Below are 21,851 nucleotides of genomic sequence, written 5' to 3' on the forward strand. Positions count from 1 at the left end.
TTTCAATATAACAGATTCAATGACAACAATAATGTTGTTTTCAGTTAAATGTGACTTCAAATACGATTCCAAATGCTACAAAGCAGTTGTGTATGGTACACAGAATGTCACCTTCTACGACGCTCAACTAATTTGCAAATCGATGAATAACGGAAAACCAGCGAACATTTACGACCTCGCGCATTACAAGTGGCTGCTCCCTCATCTTCGCTTACTGATACCTGCGGAATGGATTTCCATCTGGACTGGGATGGAGTATAAGGTCAGTTAATAAATCGCAATCTTAGTATAGTTTGACTAATTTTTGTAACTTCATCGGGTCAAAGGTTGGCTCAAAGCTTGTCTTTAATAAAATTACTAAATAATGGGCAGGTTAACGATTAACGATGCCTCATGGTTTATTAATGAATTGGATAATAAGAAAAACCCAATATGATTGTAACTTTAAATATAATGTGACGTCATACACGTACTGTGCAGATAAAAAAAAATCTGGTATTTGCCAGATATTACGGAATTTGTGATATTTCCAGTAATTTTTGGTTTTCACTTGCTATACTTCGTCTATGATGACTACCTTCACTATAAAACTCAATTTCATTTTCCAACCAATATGTCGGCTGCAAACAGATTTTGAAGCCGTACATTTAATTGTTACAGAACAATCAGCTTCTGCTGTCAAGTGGAGGACCAATTACTATAGCAACTGAGGTGTGGTATCCTAATTATCCGATAACCGCTGCATCGAGAACAAATGTTGTTGTTCTGGTCAATATGGATCCAGAGTATGCATCTCAGGGAATGTTCAATGTTCCACCATACGACTCATTCCACGGTGTCATCTGTGAAATATAAAACCAGCTCAAAACCTGACAGAACTTCGTTGACAGACTGAATGATGTAAACGACAAAGAGTTCTCACTTTTTATTACTTACTTATATTATTCTTTTACTACTACTAACCGTATAACCCATGCCTTGAATTGTCTGTTGAAACTTTTTGCTCAGAAAATAAAATTCATAGCTGTCTTCTTGTGATTTTTGTATATACCCGAGCATAATAATAAATATTCATTCGATCATTTGTGAGTTTATTATTATTTGTCAATTTATGGGAAACTACCAGAAAAGAAATGAACCGTAAAATATGAAATTACTCATGCGTGCGTATTGACCACGCCCACCGTACCTATGGATATCTCGGGCAAGGGCAGGTATATTGGTGAGAGAACCTATGAAACAAACTTAATTCAGTAGAAGTTTGATAATTAAGTGCTTTGGCTGAGACCCACATTGGGCAAATGAATGCGCTAGGAGACACATAAATATGACTTGGCATGATTATCCTTTATAAGGTTCAAGTAAAACGTTAGTCAGGAAAATAATACTAAAGCTAGTAAAATGTGACTCAGCATATTTTGAACAGCTAGAAACCACTGTTAGGTGTAAAAGTTCTTGAACTGCCCGTCGCGAGTCAAGTCATTTTACGAGTCATCCGAGTAAACCGCTGAGTTAAATTCCACTGCCGTTAGTTCATGTCGATTCTGAGTCATTCCATGCATTGTCTTTATAACAGTGGTTCTCAAACGATGGGAGGCGTCCCACAAGAGGGCCTAAACACAAAAATATTTGATAGATTTGATCTTGCCACCTTATTTTAGAAAATTACATTTCTTTGATGTTTAGAAATTACTGTTGTGATTTTTGTTATCTGTTATAATTACTTTCGCCTTACTATCTGGTATTTGTAGTTTATTGTTCGCTAATTATTCTCGAGGTGGGGTGCGAGACTTCACAAATTTTAAAAAGGGGCGCGGCCTAAAAAAATTGAGAACCGCTGCTTTTTAATAAGAACCTCTTTCGAATATTTACTTGAAACCGCAAATGCGTGGTTTCCCAGCACACCTAGTCCATCTCAGTACGAAATAAAAGACCACCAGAGTATTCTAAGATGCAGTTGATGAGACTTTACTTACCAGTAAACTTGTACATCGCCACATCCCCAAAAATGAAAATAAATATGTTATGTTTTTTTTATTTTGAAATACCGCACTGCTATTTAGGAATCTCATTCCTAAAATATACGGAAATCTTTGCGATATATTATTCTCTGCTCAGCTTATTATATCCTAGACATGGGGTGGGGACTGCGAACGTCAAGTTCTAACACCAACATATTGGGACCAATGCTCTAACCTCTGTGTGATCGCGACCCCCTGGTCTAGTCTCACAAGTTGAAATTCATTGACTGTCTGTCAGAAAACACAAGAACTTTTGTACATCATTTCATCCAGGTTGACGAGAGTCTTTCCAACGCTGCCAGACAAAACCTAAACGTGACCTAGCGTAATATAGGGCATCCATAAAGTCTTGAATTTTTTTTTTTAATCTCAAAGGAAATTTATCGATACCATATATTGTTTGGCCCTCACAGATGCATTGAATGAAGTAAAAATACTTGATCAATTACTGATTGAAAAACAACATACATGGTTAGGATATATATTTAGGACTGACTTCATGAGAAAATTGTAAAGGAACTTTATGGAGTCCCCGTATAGTGTAATTCACATCCTAAAACCGTATTTTTTAAATTTTTTTTTTTTTTCGAATAATCATGACATTCATTTGAAATTAGTAATGTTATGTGCTCTTCATCCAGTTGAAAAGTAATCTGATTTTTTATTTTTCTATTCCGTTCTAACAACGTGAACGTCAATATACAACGTGTTTTGATTTTTACTACCCAATAATTTACAATTTAAATAAAAAAACATAAAGAGAAATAAAAACGTCCAACATCACGAAATAAAAATATTGTTATGAAAAACCCAGGCTCGACAAGTAAGTACAATATAGTCATTGTCGAATTCTAGTTAAATGACTGAGTTTTTCTTCGCCACTAGAGGGTTCAATGAGTGTGCATCAGGGTGCATTTCTCCGAACCCTCATATGTGGCGGGAAATGTTTTGTCGAGGCCGGTTAATCTGTTAAATATCTTTTATTTTTTTAGAAAAAGAAATACTACCTGAAAGCCTCCCTTGCAACAAGTAAGTATGAAAAAATAAGCATCGGTGGGACGAGGCCTACTATTTAAAATATATATATATTGGATGGCTCTTTGTTTTGAATTCCATATTTCAACCTCTGGCTCGATGGTGTTTCTTGTTAAGTTGTGAGGCTTCATCCGCTATTATTCGCTATTTGATTAAGGCAACCCTTCATTGGGTTAGGCCCTCGATAGCGGAAGGATCACCGAAAGACGAAGAAAATGAACTACGCCGCTGCCACCTCATCAACTCCTGCTCCAGACGAAGATGCCTCAACAACCACCCGTCCTCGAACTCTGTTCCTGAAGACCGAAGAAGACCTCAATTTCAGCCCCCCAGCATTGATGGACGTCCTCAACAACAACGAGTCGACCAAAGAGTTCTGCAATAACATTGTGGGGCTCTTTGAAGGTCGCAAGGGCACCTGATCTTGACATTTGCTGCTGCAAATGGCAACCCAGATGCAAGTTGCCGGGAGAGTTTTCTCACAGCTACAGACGGGCAAATACACACCACTAAGAGTACAATCGTTGTATCACTGCCCGAAAAGGCTCCAATACGGATTTCCTTAAGAACAATTCCCGCGGAGACTTCGTATGCCAAAGCCGTCTCCAAGATCAACCAGCTCGGCTGTGGAAAAGTTTGAAGTGCTATAAAGAACTGGTACCGTGGCACCACGATCTACAATGGGCACACCTCGTTCCTCATCGACGAATTAAAAAAAAAAAAGTCTGCCCGGGGACTCATCGATGGCATGTGGTGTAAAACCTTCCTTCCAAGGGAACTTTACACGCCGACATGTGGGAAATGCCTAAAATCAGGGCATGGGTACTCGGAATGCACAAACGAAGCTGTCTGCAAATACTGCAAAACACCGGGTCATCTACGAAAAGAGTCTCTCCAGAGGAAGAAAGATTTTCCACCAATTATTCTCCCTGCGAACGACTGGACCAATCCTCGACGGCAAAGACCTGTGCAAACAGCCTCACAGAACGTCGCACAACCTGCCAACATAGTTGCTGATGTGACTGAAGTATCGACCTCTGTATCAGAATCCAACTGTCTGCGAAAGATCAAAGACTGGTCAGAATGCGAGGACGTCGAAAAGATCAGCCCGCTCAAAACACCACCACCATCGAGACCGGCCAGGCAACTGTTCCGACTCAAAGAAACATCTACCATCGGCAACACCCCGTTCAACCCGCCTTCAATGGGAAAAGCGTACGTTAAAGTGAAGATTCACAACATTGAGTCTTTTGACACAACAGCATCATCGGTAATCAAGGAAACAACATCTGCTCCAGCATATCTGGAATCAAATATGCAGCCGCCAATTGTCGATCTGACCAGCAAACGTAGCAGAGAGAACACAACATCTACAGACTCGTCAACATCCAAAACTAGCAACAAGAGAGCAGTAGGAAAAAAGAAAAAATAACAGTGAGTGCCTCAACCTTGGTTTTCGACACCAAACCATCAAAATTCCCTTCTCGTCTTTTCATTTCGGGCATGATATGTTACAACTGGGCCTTTTAATAAATTTCCCCAATCAAACGCCCAGTTGATGGCATTAAATCTCAACCCCGGTAATACCATCTGATAAGTAACGGAAGTGATGAAAGGAAGTATACCACAAAACATGGTATAAGAAATGGTGATCTCTTGAAGAAAAGAATGATTCATAAAGCTTCCGTCGACATAGTCTGGGTATGAAGGCTTTGGGCTGGATTTCAGACTTGTCGTCCTGATCCGTGAATGAGAAAATTAAAAAAAAGTTTAGTCATTGCACCCGGACTAAATTGACCCTAGCTATTATCCCAAATGTGGATAACTCGGTCGTGTAATTTCTGCTACTGGGGACTGCGTTCGCGCTATCCCTTTTGTATATTTGCTCCCTACTTATATCCCGTTGGCGCTTACGAGTTAGGTCAATGTGCGGTCATGCTGTTTTCGCATGGTTTCATTGGTTGTGGCCGTCGGGATCCTTGTTTGGGATGTTATATTTCACATGACGAATCTTACAATCCATTTATTGATATTAGTCCCTGACATGCCCTGCCATTATCCAAGTTGTCCCATTATCCAACCGTCTCTAGATTTATTCTTTATTTGCAGTTGCACATTCAGATTGTGTTGCCATTGATTGAGCAATAAAATGAGCGCCAAGATTTAAAAATATCATTATTCGCTGTTTAAGGTATGCGTTGAGGCTGTGGCTCTTTGTTTTGAATTTCATATTTCAACCTCTGGCTCGTTGCTATTTCTTCTAAAGTTGTTCGGCTTCATTCTGCCATCCAATGACAAAGAACTCGCGGTGTAACACATAACATATTTGAAACCAATGAATCGTATTCTACGTTACCGACAGATGAATCAATTAAAATTGCAACTTCTGCACATATCGTTTTTATTGTTGAGAACTTCTTCTTAACATTTAGCATAGAACATTCATTCATGATGCGCCATCAATCGTCACAAACCATACTTACCTGACGAAGCAGTCAACCGCGATCACGAAGGCGGTTCTGCCTAGGCGAGGTTTAGTCATTGCAACTGGACTAAATTAACCCTAGTGATTATTCCAATTGTGGATACCTCGGTCGTGTAATTTCTGCTACTGGGCACTGCGTTCGCGCTATCCCTTTTGTATATTTGCTCCCTACTAATATCCTGTTGGCTTACGAGTTAGGTCAATGTGCAGCCACGCTGCTTTCATTAGTTGTGGCCGTCGGGATCTTCGTTTGGATCTGTTATATTTCTCATGATCAGTCTTACAATCCATTTATTGATATTAGTCCATGACATGCCTTGCCATTATCCAAGCTGTCCCGTTATCCAACCGTCTCTAGATTTATTCCAGTATTCAGTCAACTATGCTTCTACGGGAGGCGACTCGTCTAAACGGACAACTCGTTCTTACACGGAGGCGCAGTCCTTCGAGCTGCCACAAACGAACCGCGGCAGCTCTTGCCATGGTTTTATAGCGCTATTCAGTAATCAGTATTAACGGTATATTCACAAATTAATGTGCCAGATTTTAATTAATTATGCAGAATTATATCTACTTAAACCCTAACCCCAAATCCATCGAACTGTATCCACAAAAAAAACGTTCCATCTTACCCAATATCTGTCACCATTAGGACAGCCCTGTCTTTACGGCCCACCTGCCGTGGTTACGGCAGCAAAATTTTATCTGCCATTGGTTTTTAATTTGCTGCTGCGGTAACGGCATCTCGTCGTTGGTTTGTAGCAGCTTAACAGTCTGTCGCCATAGGTTTGGCCGTAACGGCCATGGTATGGAAATACCGCCATGGTTTTGCGGCAGCTGCAGACGCCACAGAATACTTAAAACTGCACTTGTCATTCTTGTTTTTTATGTAACTATTGTAAATTTATGACTATAATATTTTAAATATTTGATAATATTATTCAACTGGACGTAATAGAGCCCTTCAAACTATATGAACTGCCATCCAAAACGAGCACCCGAAATCGAACAGTTATTTCTCTCGTTTTCTCGTCGCAACGATTCCTATAGGAGAGTGATCGACAACGTCAGTCAATTCTTTATAGTCGGCGCCAATGCCATTTCGGGCGATTGTACGTATATTTGGCAAGCTCTATGACGTGATTGTGATGTCTAGTGACGTAATTTTTGGATGGCGTAGTCAGAAGGGGGTTAGGATTGACCTATCAAAAAATTGTTAGGCTACGCCCACTAGAAGTACGTTAGGTACGGAACCCGGAATGTGAGGTGCGGTGTTTCGGTGTGTAAATTCTGTAATTATCTGGACAACCCTAAAATGCGGGAACTGCAGGAACGACGGGAAATTGCAAAAACTAAAATGTGGGAACTACGGAAATGACGGGAACTACGGGAAATTTCACTAACAAGCGGGAATGACGGGATATCGTTTTAAGATACGGGAAATATTCATTTTGTAGTATGTTTAGGGGAAATTGTTCTAGAACGCGAAAGCAACTGTAAGTATAAGCTTGGGGGTGTATGTACCTGGAAATTTATCTAAAATGTGGGAATGACGGCAAATCGCTTTAAAGTACGGGAAATACTCATTTCAGAGTATGTTTAGAAGAAATTGCACTAGAAAACGGAAGCAACGGGAAATAAACGCTTGGGTTGTGTGGGTACGGAAATTTCACTAAAAAGCGAAAAATTTCACAAAGAGTGGGAGTGACGGGAAATCGCTCTAAGATACGAATAATATGTATGTTAGTACAATTACCCCGTACATGCACACTCAAGTATAAACGGCACTCCGGAAGTATGTGCAACAAGATGACGCACGGCGGTGTGGCTCAACGGGCTAAGCGTTAGGAATACACTCGCCACCGCGCCTCTTAATTACTCTGCGTGGGTTCGCAGGTTCGAATCCCATGCAGGGATGGTTATGTGCGAGAGGATTGCTGGACTCCTCGCCGTCGTTGGGTGGTTCACGTAACCGCTGGTCGGTTACAGCATCCTCCACCACCAAGGCCATCCCAGATAGCACAACTACGTTGGGCCAACGTTATAATCCGCCGGCAACCGTTGTACGCGGTTTTACAACCATTTACCATGGTAAGGCCATGATTGGCCTTCAACGAAACACGCCATTATGCGAAGAAATGGGCGCGCGATTCGAATATAGCACATGAGGTCGTCATTCATTTTGGCGGTACTCGTAATCGATATGCTGTTGCGACGTTTTTGCCGTGGATGGGACAGTGAAATTGAACTTTTAATGCTTTCATAGTAGAATGGCGAAAGTAGAGATAGTTGTAACCGTGTAAGTTAATCTCATGGTACCGGTACCATAAGTGCGTTGTAGGTCACGGTTCATAAAGGTGATACGGTATGGTACCATACCGGTAAAAGTTACATATTTATCCCTGGACACCGTAGGTACGGTACGGTACCGGTAACGACAACGAGATGAGGTACGGTACCGTACTTGGTCTTTTGGCATTTTTTTTGTTAAACTTTCTTAGGTTGCCATCTCTCATTTACCAGTATTCGTTATCGAGTACCGTACGTCACCGGTACCTATGGTAGATACCGGTAAACATATTTATCCCTGGACACCGTAGGTACCGTACCGGTAGCGACAGAACGAGATGAGGTACCGGTACGTTACCATACTTGGTCTTTTGGCATTTTATGTTAAACTTTCTGAGGTTGCCATCTCTCATTTACCAGTATTCGTTATCGAGTACCGGTATTCAGGTATTGGTCCTTCATCCCTGGATATGATTTTTTATATTTACTTTATTTGTTTAAGTGCAAACATTTCCGCAGCCCAAATCGCAAATCCAACCCGTTGGACGACTTAATCCAGTAATCTGAATAGTTGTACATTTGTGAACCTTCTGTCTGATGAATTTCAACAAATCTAAATACAGATCTCAATTGGCTGAAATCTAAAATATGTTTTAACAATTGCCACAATCAAACTGAAACTAAAATTTGATGTTTTTAGGTAAAAAATAGCTCAAGGATTGTTTTCCATTTTTGTAACACTTTAAATAAAATTTTGTTTCTAAAGTATGACTTTTTACGCCACACATGCGAGATGCGACATGGCCCGCCAGTCTAGGTGCGCAAAATTTTCGCACGCGGTCCGAGACTTTGCCCAACCCTGCTCTAGTTCATATTTTCAGCTTTGTTGAGAAATAAATTACTGATTTCTGAATAATATTTTGTTTTAAATTTCAATAGAATTATATTGGGTATATATTAATATGATTTATTTTCAGTATGTATGCTATGTAAGCTTACCCAACCAACCTTAATTGGGTGTTATTATATTTTAAAGTGAATTGGAAAGTAGACTGCTAGCAAAAAAGATTCGGGCGACTGGGCGAAGCCCATCTCTGTACAATGACTGCCAGATGTGCATGCAACTGTGCAATGCCCAGCGACTCTAAAAGCATGAAGTATTGTACAAATATCTTTTACAAATATTTGGACATATTTTGTGTAATATTCATTTTTTTCCGGTTACTCTTAATAATTATTACCGATTAGATATTCTGTCAAGTGTCAATATTACCATTGTAAGTTTAATGATATATACCATTTTTATAATAGGCCCTATGACAATGGACTGGAAAATTCACCTGCTCCAATTCCCTCTTTCACGCAATCATACACTGTGTCTTTTCAAGCATCTCAATGTTTCAATGCGGACAATGCCCAAAACAGGTGTTTTTGTTTTATAGTTTGATAGTAGCTCCTTGCATATCTGTGCCATAAAATATTGCACAATAGCTAGATATATCAGTTGAATAATTACCTAGTACAACATCATGTGATTAATACCGTATTTTCCGGCGAATAAGTCGCTTTTCTAGACCCAAATTTTTGGCCTGATATTAGGGGGGTCGTCTTATTAGGCGAGTATGATCATTTTTATTTTTGTGTCGCCTTATTATTGAATCGAGACAATAAAATACCTTCGGGGGTTGCATCCCCCACGTCCTCATCAGGTTACTTTAAATAAATCGACATTCTCGCGCTGTGAATCTGGAATTTCAATGCTGTGATTATCAATTTGCATTATCATATATGGTTTGAATATTACGCTACAAGAAAAAGTCATTTAGAGGCTATTTTAACCAATGCGCAAATGCGGCGACCGCTCGAAAGGCATTGAATGGCAATTAAGATTCCCGACGTTGATGCGATTTCACTACCCCGACTTATTGGCCGGTTATATGCAAAAACCCATTTTTTCAGGCTTAAAAACAGGCCTCGTCTTATTCGCCGGGTAGACTTATTCGCTGGAAAATACGGTAATTAATATTAATGAAAAATTTATATTCTGGTAAGTAGTATAGGCCATTCGTTCACGATTATCATCTGAAAGACAATTATGTACTATACATTGGGTAACACTAACTTGATTTTCAGAGATCAAGCCATGCTCCAATCCAGTTCATGAAAAAATTGTTGGGACGGGCGGTAGAAACTCTTATGCTACAAGCTACGGCAACTTTCCACTGATTATAGTGTGGACTCGGACATACCGGAATTGATGAAATTCATTGTCTAATTACATTTTGATCCAGAATACATTCAAGGATGAAAAAATGGCTCGTAAGTTGAATATTTTTATAAGCTGATTACGGACACTTTACGGCGGTGGTTCCCAAACTTTTTTTTCCGCGACCTCAATTTTTGTAAAATCACAGACTACAGATACTTGCGACCCCACAACGAGAAAACATTAAAAATCAATTTATTATATTCTGAATATTCTATTTAATCATTCTGATGAAAATCGACTGTAAGTTTGCGGGGCGTTAGTGTAACGTGGTTGTACTTAACTGTTTAGTTCAGTGGTTCCCAACCTTTTTACCCCAGCGGGCAAGCAAAATTAATTTAAAAGAGTTTGCTGACCGGTAACACATGCCATCGTATGAAGACCACAATGTCAAAATCTCTGAGATTCAGAATATTTGTTTAGTTTTAGTACAATGTTAAAATATTGCAGATTACTCCATAATTAATTCGAAAGCTAAACAGAACATGAAAGTAAAATAGGTGAAAATACCTTTGCTGGGTCTCATCTTATTGAGTGCCTTTTATTTTTTGTCGTTTTGTTTTTAACTGCATGAAGTGCTTCGAAATTATGTATGAAATACAATTTGCCCCATATTTTCGCTTCGTGTTCAAGGAAGAATATTAAAAATGTCTAAATACGATCCGATTGCAATATTAAAATTGTTCACTTTTATACGAATGCGATGTGGACAAAACACATATGTGTATATTTTAGAGTAGATACTCGCGATAATTAACATAGAGCTTTTGCAACGGATGGAAACCTTTTCATTAAATGTATACTCGTAATTGTGCTTATTTACTCATTCCAGATAAGATATTTGTCAAGTCTCGGAGGTTGCTCCAAGAAAGACTGGTTTGGAGAATCACGAGCTCGGTTATAACAAATTTACTCGCCCAGTCTTTCAACTGTGCAGGACGCGGTGGATAAGAAGGAGTGAGTGGGACGCCCGTAGTTTCTGCTATCAAAGGTATGTAATATGTTTATCATATTGTACCACCATCCTTCTCTGCTCTACCCTCTTCTATTTTAGAGGTATAAGATTATTTTGACTTTAAATCAGCTTAAGATAATTCATAAGGGAAATGAACAAAAATTGATTAAATAGAATCTGACAATCTGGAGTGAAAACAAAACCGTAATTAAGATTAAAGCGTAAAGAATATAAGGTTTTGCCAAAAAGATGCCTATCGTGTTCATGAATTAAATTGAGTTACACACACACACACATCAACAACAACAGAGATATAATAAAATAAAAACAGGCGAGAAAATTTAGATAAGTTGGGTAGTAAACAAAATGTACGTGCCAGTTGCCACACCATTCATTTTTATCATTATGATTGTCAAATTGAATGATGATTTTGTAAACAACTGTGAACAGTAAAGAAATTGAATGTAGATTTTGTATACAAAAGTGAACAGTATAGAAAAATATTTATTAAGGAGATATCGCCAAGCTGAATATGGTTAGAGTCAAGTGCCAAATTGCCAATCCAATGTTGCCAGAGTTTGGTGCATAATGGCGAACAGTGGTTTTCGAACTTATTTGTATCATCGCTCCCTTACAGTACTTTTTACTTTAAGAAACTTGGCTTAAGATTCCTACTCTGAAAATTTGTTGGGATGCAGTCATTCAGACTAGGCCTTGAACTCTGGTGCTGTAATTTTGCTAATACTGCAATTTAACACAGAATTTTTGTATTTTTCAGCTCTGGATGATCTGGCAATGAACTCCGATTAATTTTATTAAACGTATACATATTTGTAAAATAAAGACATTTTGTTATCTTTTGTTTTTTATTATATAAATAATGTTAGATTAGTGGGAAATTTCTATGTAGTATAGATCCATACCCTGTCTGTACAACACATCGCCTAACTTGGCCCGACCATATGCCACGATTGTATTACAACGTGTCGCCTACGTAGACCCGGCCATATCTCACGATTGTGCTACAACGTATCGCCTACGTTGGCCCGACCGTTTACCACGGTTGCATTACAGCGAAAGGACCGACGTTGGCCCAGCGGCCAAATCTTCGCTGAAACTTGGTTGTTCGCCATTATTGGGCCGGTGGTTCGAACAACGTTCGGCCATGGTTGTTCCGACGTAGTTGTGCTATCTGGGAATGCGATAAATCGAGCTTCCCCTCAAATATCAGTGAAAACGTTGTTGACAGCATCGGTCAAAGGTCATGAAAGTTGGCAATAGTTGATAGATGTAGCATATGGACGCCCTATATAATTGTTGAAGTTTACGCAAGGTGGGCCAGATACAAATAACTGGGTCAAACCACGGGCCCTACCTTTATTTAACACATGCTTTAAAGTGGTTACAGGCACAAAAAGTTGGTTATTGATTTTATGAAAAGCGTTGTTCATTTCGCACAAGCTATCTGTTGGGGCATTGGAACGTCTTAGACTTGGATACTAAATTGGACTCAGGTATATACTTTGCAACGCAAGGAATTGGAATCACTCGCACATACTAGATTAAATCAAATACCCGTTTCTCGCACCGCACACCATTCAAAAATGGTGCTTCTTCGCGGGCCACACAAGCTTTCTTTTTTGCTCTGATTGGCTGCCAAGATGAGCAGCCGGTGGTAATGGCTGACGCAAATATTTCGTAGGCTGTTTTGGGCATGAATTGTTTTGTTAAACACGATTCGTTATTTTTGTTCGTAATGTCAGCAGGCACAAAAGGATAAAATAATTCGTTATACTGGATCAGACCCGCGGGTCCTAAATCACCCGCCACTGGTCTATTCAATATGCCCGACATACTACTAAGAACACTCCTATTTAACTAAATAAATTTTTGTCTAATTAGTTTGCTAACGCTATAGCATATGTCGTAAAAGATTTATGAGTACGAGTCTCTCGAGCAAAAAAAAATTCGTATTTTAACAATTTCTGAAGATGTTCAATGAATGCCACATTATATACAGTATTTAGATATACCGAAATGTATCACCGTACAACAATATAAACGCACAGGGTAATAGGGTGCGACAAAAATATTCTGTTGTTTAGTTTGTTTTGTATATACCACAAGAAGTGACGTCAAAAAAAACAACACACGCGAATATAAACTGCTTTCAACTGCACAAATATAATAAATGAATATATTTTAGATGCTGCGTCATGCGGATGTTTTTATGTCTCGTTTTATACGTCTCAGATAAAATCGCTGTCTGGTCACTTGCTACGACCAGTCGCATATTCAGATTCGGATAATTTATTTTTTGTCGTGTAAGAAACATTATGAACACAAACATAGTAAATCAAGGCAAAAGAAAAACAACAACAGACACACAATGTTTCGACTGCAATTAACGAGGAGCCTGTCAGGGGAAAATTTGGAAAACGTAGATCGAATCGAGAGAGTAAGCCAAAAAAGAAAAGTTTAAATAGAAAGTATGAACGTGATCAAGGGAGTCGGGGAAGAAATGATTAAACTAGAATTAAGTACGATTCAGTTTTGGTGGGAAAAGTTCATTCCACATGCATTTTGGGCAATGATGCAAACTCAGTGATAATGGTCATATTCTGTGAGGTCAACAAAGAAAAATTTTGACTATGCCAATGGCAATATGACGTGAAAATAAAAATAAAAAAAAGTCACGTTTAAGTAAAATGGAGATCCTGGAACGAATGACCAGTTGTAGAACAATCGAGCCACACAAAAAGTGGGGTAATGGGTTGTATACGGTATACTACTATACTTATAAGGGATCTATACCACTTATTGAAGCAGACTAAAAGGATACATAGGCATCCAGGTAAAAAAATTCAAAGCTTGTTTGAATGAATTGTAATTCATAATTCGAATGTTATCGGATACTGCATTCCATAATTTAACGCCTGAATATTTTATCGAATTTTGGGTACGTTTGGTTGGAAAATGAGTTACGTAATAGGAACTACTGACAGAGGACCGTGTTCTGTAAGAATGCACGCTGCTTTGTTTCAATAAATAATCGCTGAATGTGACAGGGAGTTTTTTGTTGTGATGTTGGTGCATCAATTTCAATATCTCTATTTTATGAATATCCACCATTTTAATAATACGAAGTTTATAATAGATAGGATCAAGTTGGGCATGAAGTCCACTGCCAGAAACAGCACGGATGGCCCTATTCTGCATTATTTCAAAATTTCCTAAAAGAGTTGCCCCATGCAGAAATACCGTATTGAATATGGGCTTGGAATAACGAGTGGTAAACCGTACGTAAAGTTGATATTGGTATAAAATGCGCGAGTTTGTACAGTATTCCTACCAACTTAGACAACTTATCAGCCAAGTTTGTTATTTGAATATCCCATTTCATTTGACTGTCTAAATATATGCCCAGATATTTATAAGAAGTGACTTTTTTAATGTAGTGTTGTCAATTCCGATTAATAAATTATGATTGGCTGTGTTTATTTGGTGAAATAAGCATAGATTTAGATTTATCGATATTTAATGTCAATTTATTAGCCTTCGTCCAATTAACCACTTTTACAATTTTAGAGTTCACTCGTGACTGTATAGCTGGTAGAGATTTGCCACTGTCTAGAAGTATAGTGTCATCAGCGAATAGTTTTACAAAGAAAGAAGAACAGTGAGTGAGGTCATTTTTATAGACCAAGAATGATAACGGACCCAACGACGATTCGTGTGGGACTCCATGAGTCACTGGTATAACTGTGGAGCAGTGGGTTTCTACTTGAACAAATTGAGTTCTGCCACTCAAATGACTGTAGAGAAGTTTATTTGGTATTCCTCTGATCAGTGGCGTAGCAAGACTCTCGTGTCTATTTATCTTTAATTTATCTGCATTATTTAATATATCAAGTTTTTCATGAATGTTGCATATTAACTTCAAATTTGTATCCTAAAAAGATCGGAATAGTCGAAAAATGTCTCAAAAATAGATCTTCCTGAAACCAACCAAGAGCTCTAGCCAGAGCTTAAAAGATAAGCAACATATGATACCATCGGATATTTTTACAGATATTTACTTTATACCTGAGTTTTTAGTCATCAAACCTTTCTAGAAGCAAACATGGATTCCGTCAAAATTATTTTGTTTATCTCTCTCATCTGTGGCTTGCGTGCAAAGCTAAAAGTTCCGGGTAAGATTTGTGTCAGATAAAATACTAAATAATTTATCCGTCGTATGGTATCAAGTATTGTAAAATATAAGAGCTTTTTATTTCATTTGCAAAATGTCCCACATTGATTGTGTAGCAACATCTATAATTTTGGCACAAGATGTCGTTAAATTGAACCAAAAAATATCACGTTTTGTTGTGACAGCTGGATTCTGCGCTTCCCAGATCGTGAATGGAAAACTCGTCCAAGTTGCAAGGTAAATTTTTGTTGCTATTTTTTATCAGGTGTTTACGTACTTTGTCTCCAAGTAAAGCTTTAGGAGAGCAGCCATTGATATTCCTAGAACTGCTATTTTTGGAAGGACTTTCTGAATTGCCTGGCCAATTTTAAATCAGACTTCTGCATCTCACGCAAATAATATAATCTAATATAACTTTCACGTTACAATACCTTCAGTAATCAACTGCATTTTTTATTTATTTCGCAGAAAGACGATGGATACGGTGAGTTCACCCTACGTCATGATATATATTATGTTTGAAAATACTTTCGTGACCGTAAACATATGACAGAATTTTAAGTCATAAATACGTACGAAATGGTCCAAAATAATCTCGTTGTGTAAGATAGTCGAAGTATACAGTTGTGTAAAAGTTAAACAAGGTCGTCAATGAAAAAAAAAACTGTGAACGATATAATATGATAAAAACTGATTTAAAATGCCATACCCTACACACAAATAAAATATGTTCTTTATTTACAGAAATCGCCAGATTAATCCAGAAGAGTCTTGATGAAAAGAAAAAAGCTGAAAGTACTTTATATTTGAGTTTTCATATTTATAATATGACTATAAAATATGCTACACCCGTCAAAGCATCAGTTTTAATTTACTTAAGCTTTCAAGTATTGAACCCTGAATTGTCACTGGGTGATTAACCCTCCACCAACCATGTGTCTAAACTTGATAGCTATTTTGAAATCTGAAACAGATTTGTTCCGTTGTCTCATCGACTTTCCTCATCCCAAAATTATTAGATTTCAGTATTTCCAAAATTCCTATTTTGAAAGGAAAATTTATTGAATAAGCAAAGCGACAAAATCTTAAATCCAGTTCGTTAAAATATTCTGAAATTTTAATATAAAAGATCCAATGACAGCAATAATGTTGTTTTCAGTTAAATGTGATTTGAAATACGATTCCAAATGCTACAAAGCAGTTGTGTATGCTACACAGAATGTCACCTTCAATGACGCTCAATCAATCTGCAAATCATTGAATAACGGAAAACCAGCGAACATTCATGATCTCGCGCATTACAAGTGGCTGCTCCCTCATCTTCGCTTACTGATACCTGCGGAATGGATTGCCATGTGGACTGGGATGGAGTATAAGGTCAGTTAATAAATCACAATTTCAGTAGAGTTTGACTTATTTTTGTAAACTTCATCGGGTCAAAGGTTGGCTCAAAGTTAGTCTTCAATAAAATTACTAAATAATGGGCAGGTTAACGATTAATGATGCCTTATGGTTTATCAATGGATTAGATATTTAGAAAAACGCAATATGATTCTTCTATGATGACTACCAATATGTCAGTTGCAGACAGACTTTTAAGCCGTACATTTAATTGTTACAGAACAATCAGCTTCTGCTATCAGATGGAGGACCAATTAATATAGCAACTGAAGTGTGGTATCCTGCTTATCCGATATCCGCTGTATCGAGAACAAATGTTCCTGTTTTGGTCGATATAAATCCAGAGTATGCATCTCAGGGAATGGTCAATTATCCACCATCTTCGTCATTCCACGGTGTCATCTGTGAAATATAAAACCAGCTCAAAACCTGACAGAACTTCGTTGACGGACTGAATGATATAAACAACAAAGAGTTCTCATTTTTTATTACTTATATTATTATTCTTTTACTATTATTAACCGTATAACCCAGAGGTGGGCAACTTCTCTAGTTGGCGGGCCAGATGTGGAAAAATGAAGTACTCGGCGGGCCGGATTATTACAAAAAAAACTTTGGTATCCAATCTTTATTAAATGCTCAACACTCTCAGTCAACTTCACGTTTCTTGGGGTATTCTATGGTTAATGAAACTTAATGTGAAATCTGATTTCTAAAATCTATTTAAATTTGGAATTTAAATATAACTAATAACAGTAGTGAAGAATGTTTACAACGCTCTCTGCTTTGACCTTATATTGTTTGTTTAACAAGTGTGCTAACGCAATTGTTTGTTCACAAAGGCAATTGTTTATTTCACCAGCTCGCACTGACAGTGCGGTGAGAGTAGAGCGATTGGCAACTTTCAGGAATGATGCGTCGGACCACATCACAGAGTGTGGCTGGATACAGTCAGCGGGCCGGACAAAATCGCGTCGCGGGCCGTACGCGGCCCGCGAGCCGTATGTCGCCCACCCCTGGTATAACCCATGCCTTGAATTGATCTCCTTGTCTGTTGAAACTTTTTGCTCAGAAAATAAAATCCATAGCTGTCTCCATGTGATTTCTGTATATAACCGAAAATAATAATAAATATTGATTCGAACATTTGTAAGTTTGTTATTATTTTGTCAATTTATGGGATTGCACCAGAAAATGAATAGAAACGTAAAATAGAAAATTAGTCATACGTGTAAAATGACCACGCCTACCATATCTTGGGCTAGGGCAGGTATATTAGGGAGAGAACCTTTAAAACAAATTTAGTTCAGTAGTAGTTCGATAATTAGGTGATTGGTTTGAGACCCAAACCAGGCAAATGAAATTCAATTGCGTTAGGAGACTCATGAATATGACTTCAATAATTATACTTTATAGAGATCAAATAAAAAGTTACTTAGCAAAATTTTACAAAAGCTTGTAGAATATGACTCAGCATTATTTGAACAGCTAGAGAGCACACTTAGGATTCTAGTTTTTGAATCATCGATTTCCAACCGGGGCCCGCGACTCCCCCAAGGGGGCCTTAGAGCAATTGGAGAAAGGTCACAATGCTATGCCCAAAACGTCATCGGCAAAATCCATCAAAGCTTGTAAAACGTGACTCAGCGTAATTTGAACAACTGGAAACCACTGTTAGGTGTAAAAGATCCTGAACTGCCCGTCGCAAGTCAGGTCATTTTACGAGTCATCCGAGCCAATCGCTGAGTTAAATTCCATTTCCGTTAGTTGATGTCGATTCTGAGCCATTCCATGCAAGTTTCGGATTACATAGGGTTGGAATGAAATCATCCTTCTTGATTTGAATTTATATTACTTCAAGATTTCTTTGCATCCGCCAGTTTGTTGCGCTGTATCACACGAAGGATAGGATTTACATATTTATCCCGGGGAAGAGAAAAGCCGATAAGACGGGTTACCAATATGGCAAATCACGGCCTCTCGCCCGGTTACCATTCCATGTCGCGTATGGGATTAGTTAGCCAGGTATTCGTTTCAGATACATGGACTTGAACAGAAATCGGAATAAAATTGTATTAATTAGTTTGAACGGAGCTGCGAATGCTGGTTTAGTGAAACAAATGACACAGTCACGTAGACGCATAATATGCGGGTTAAAACCTCGAAAATAGAACCATCAGATTGGTCGGTGTTGGTCATCAGGACATAGTCTTGTATCAAAATTAGGGTTTCTCCGGGACTGAGTCAAAACTTTTAACAACATAAAAATTGGAATCGTTTTTAAAATGACTCAGAATTCGGAGTGAGATGCAAAATATGTCAGAATCCACAGCCGGGAAGCGCCCCCAACCCCGGACCATATACAACAAGTTGTAGTCAAATAACAGTTGTTGGAGCCAGTGAGACTCATGGTTATCGATTGCAAAACGATGTTTCAAATGTTCGTTTTTTAACGGTTATCGAAGATGTTCAATGAATGCTACTTTATAAACAGTATGTGGATATACCACAATGTATTGTCGTGCAAGAGAACATACTAAACGCACAGGATAATAGGGTGCAACAAAAATATTCTGTTCTTCAGTTTGTTTTATAAATACCACAGGAAGTGACCTCAAACAAAACTTAACACGCGAATATAAACTGCTTTCAGCTGCATAAATATACCAAGTGAATGAAGTTTGGATGCTGCGTCATGCGGATGTTTTTATGTTTCATTTTGTAGATACAGCACGGATACCATGACTGTCTGATCACTTGCTACGGCCAGTCGCATATAGCGTACTCGTTGATTCTATAAGCACCTGCCGACCTGTTTTCAGTGAGTGGTTCGGAATCTGAGTAAACTTGATGTCGCATAACAATTACCATCTTTCATACGATTCAACGGAGCGTGACGACTGCGGCCAGAAGAACCACGTTTTACCTTGCTTCGAGGGGACGCTGCGATGTTGCTGTGCATTCGCATGTGGTTTGACGGTAGATGATCTGAAAGATCGTTTTTTCGTTGAATCCAAAAAAGTAGGTTTGCCGTAGTATGTCAGTGTTTGAGTTTAAAGGTACAATGTTGGTCAGTTTGACACGATGTCCGGTCCTTTGATAGTACTGCAGTACGGGTGCACCATTACGGTACCGGTACTCAATCAACCTGCAAACAGACCGTGGTACCATACCTGCAACATAATTTGTTGACTTTTAGAAGCAATTGGCAGGTCATGCATTTCTGCCTTTTTCTGCGTGCTATGGGTAAATTAGAGTACGAATAGCAACCGCGCTAACTCTGTAAACGGTGGGGTATAGCGAGCGTCCCCTCAAATATCAATGAAAAAGTTGCTGGCAGCATCGGTCAAAGGTCATGAAAGTTGGTATTGATAAATGTAGCATATGAACACCCTATATAATTGCTGAAGATTACGCCATGCTCATGTTGACATCTAATCAAGCTGTGATCAGTTTATGACTGTGTACCCGTGATCACTGTTTTAAGTTAGAACAGCTAGATATGAACTTTAATTTATCTGCATTTTTTAATAATGGGTTGTGCAACCTTCGATACAAAAGTATAAATACAAATAAACGGATGAAACCACGCACCGCATCTTTATTTAACATCGGCTTCAAAGTGGTTACAGGCACAAATAGTTGGTTATTGATTTTATCACATCGTTGTTCGTTTCGCACATGCAAGTTATTAGGGCATTGGAACGTCCTAAGCATGGATATTAAATTGGACTCAAGTATAGACTTTGCAACGCAAGGGATTGGAATTAATCGCACATACTAGATTAAATTAAAATCTCGTTTCGCAGGCCGCACACCATTCAAAAGTGGCGCTTCTCCGCGGGACGCAGTGGCGTAGCATCCACCCTCGCAACCCCATCGGCAAAATTGCGAAGGCTGTCAGAATGATGTCGAAAACAAAACCTCTCAGTTGCGCACAGAAACGCAGAAAAGGGCACATGAGGAAACACGTATGAAAAAAAATTAAAGTAACCAGGATAAACAGCAATTTTAGGTTACTATTGCCTTTTAATAACGACATGTTGTGCTTTTTGACGGAATAAAAAAAACGTTGTTTTAGCTTTTGTCCAAGAGTTTTTAGGGTCATTTCCACGACATATTTTTGCGGGGGGGCCCACGAGAGTCTTGCTACGCCACTGGCGGGACTCACACGTTTTTCTTTTTTGCACTGATTGGCTGCTGAGATGAGCAGTCGGCAGTAATGGATGACAAAAATATTTCCAAGGCAAAAGTGGGCGGTAAAACACTTCGTTAGACCGGATCCATCCCGTGGTTCGTAATTTCGACGTTCTAGTTTATTCAATATGCCCGACATACAACTGAGAACACTCAAAGTTAACGAATAAATTATTTGTCTCGTTAGTTCGCGTACGCTATAGCATATGATGTCGTAAAAGATTTATCAGTACGAGTTTCTCTAGCAAAAAAAAACGTTTTTTTAAAATTTTTTGAAGATGTTCAATGAATGCCATTTTATATACAGAATGTAGATATACCACAGTGTATTGTCGTACAACAGAATATACTAAACGCACCGGGTAATAGGGTGCAACAAGAATATTCTATTCTTTAGTTTGTTTTATATATACCACAGGAAGTGACGTCTAACTAAACACCATACGGGAATAAAAACTGCTTTCAACTGCACAAATAAAATAAGTGAATGCAGTTTGGATGCTGCGTCATGCGGGTGTTTTTATGTTTCCTTTTTTACTTACAGCACGGATAACATCACTGTCTGATCACTTGCTACGGCCAGTCGCATGTAGCAGACTCGTTGATTCTGTAAGCGCCTGCCGACCTGTTTTCGGTGATTGGTTTGGAATCTGGGTGAACTTGATGTCGTACAATAATGGTTGATAGGTGTTGCATATCTGCTTTGCGTATGTATCGTGAACTATATCATGAATACCCCAAAAATATATAATTGTCGAAGATTACGCCATGATGGTGTTTACAACTAATTTAGCTGTTATCTGTCTATGTGTACGTAACTGTGTACCAGTGATTACTGTTCTAACTTAGAACAGACACAGCTGGATGGGAACTTTTATTTACTTTTAATTTATCTGCATTATTTAATATATAATGTTTTTCATGAATGTTGCATATTTGTTTTGAATTTGTATATTAAAAAGATCAGGAAAGTCGAAAAAGGTCCAAAAATACATCATCCTGAAACCAAC

General features: G+C 38.4%; 1 protein-coding gene, 1 long non-coding RNA gene and 1 other non-coding gene across 5 annotated transcripts in view; all 3 read left to right on the forward strand.

Moving 5' to 3' along the window:
* LOC120343896 (uncharacterized) overlaps window positions 1-21,851 on the forward strand; it is a 67,594-nt gene that overhangs the window by 9,840 nt on the left and 35,903 nt on the right. The window lies entirely within an intron of this gene.
* Window positions 5,532-5,695, forward strand: LOC144423543 (U1 spliceosomal RNA). Its single transcript, XR_013476036.1, has one exon. It is a non-coding gene; the product is annotated as a U1 spliceosomal RNA (small nuclear RNA).
* LOC144422940 (uncharacterized) lies at window positions 6,667-11,905 on the forward strand. 3 transcript variants are annotated; one of them, XR_013475461.1, is made up of 5 exons: window positions 6,667-7,037; window positions 9,142-9,255; window positions 9,964-10,149; window positions 10,929-11,087; window positions 11,830-11,905. It is a non-coding gene; the product is annotated as an uncharacterized LOC144422940 (long non-coding RNA). The 3 variants fall into 3 exon arrangements; XR_013475462.1 differs by lacking the exon at window positions 6,667-7,037 and adding an exon at window positions 7,057-7,840; XR_013475463.1 differs by lacking the exon at window positions 6,667-7,037 and adding an exon at window positions 8,205-8,992.

This window comes from Styela clava, chromosome 5, assembly GCF_964204865.1.
Source record: "Styela clava chromosome 5, kaStyClav1.hap1.2, whole genome shotgun sequence".
NCBI classification, from domain to species: Eukaryota; Metazoa; Chordata; class Ascidiacea; order Stolidobranchia; family Styelidae; genus Styela; species Styela clava.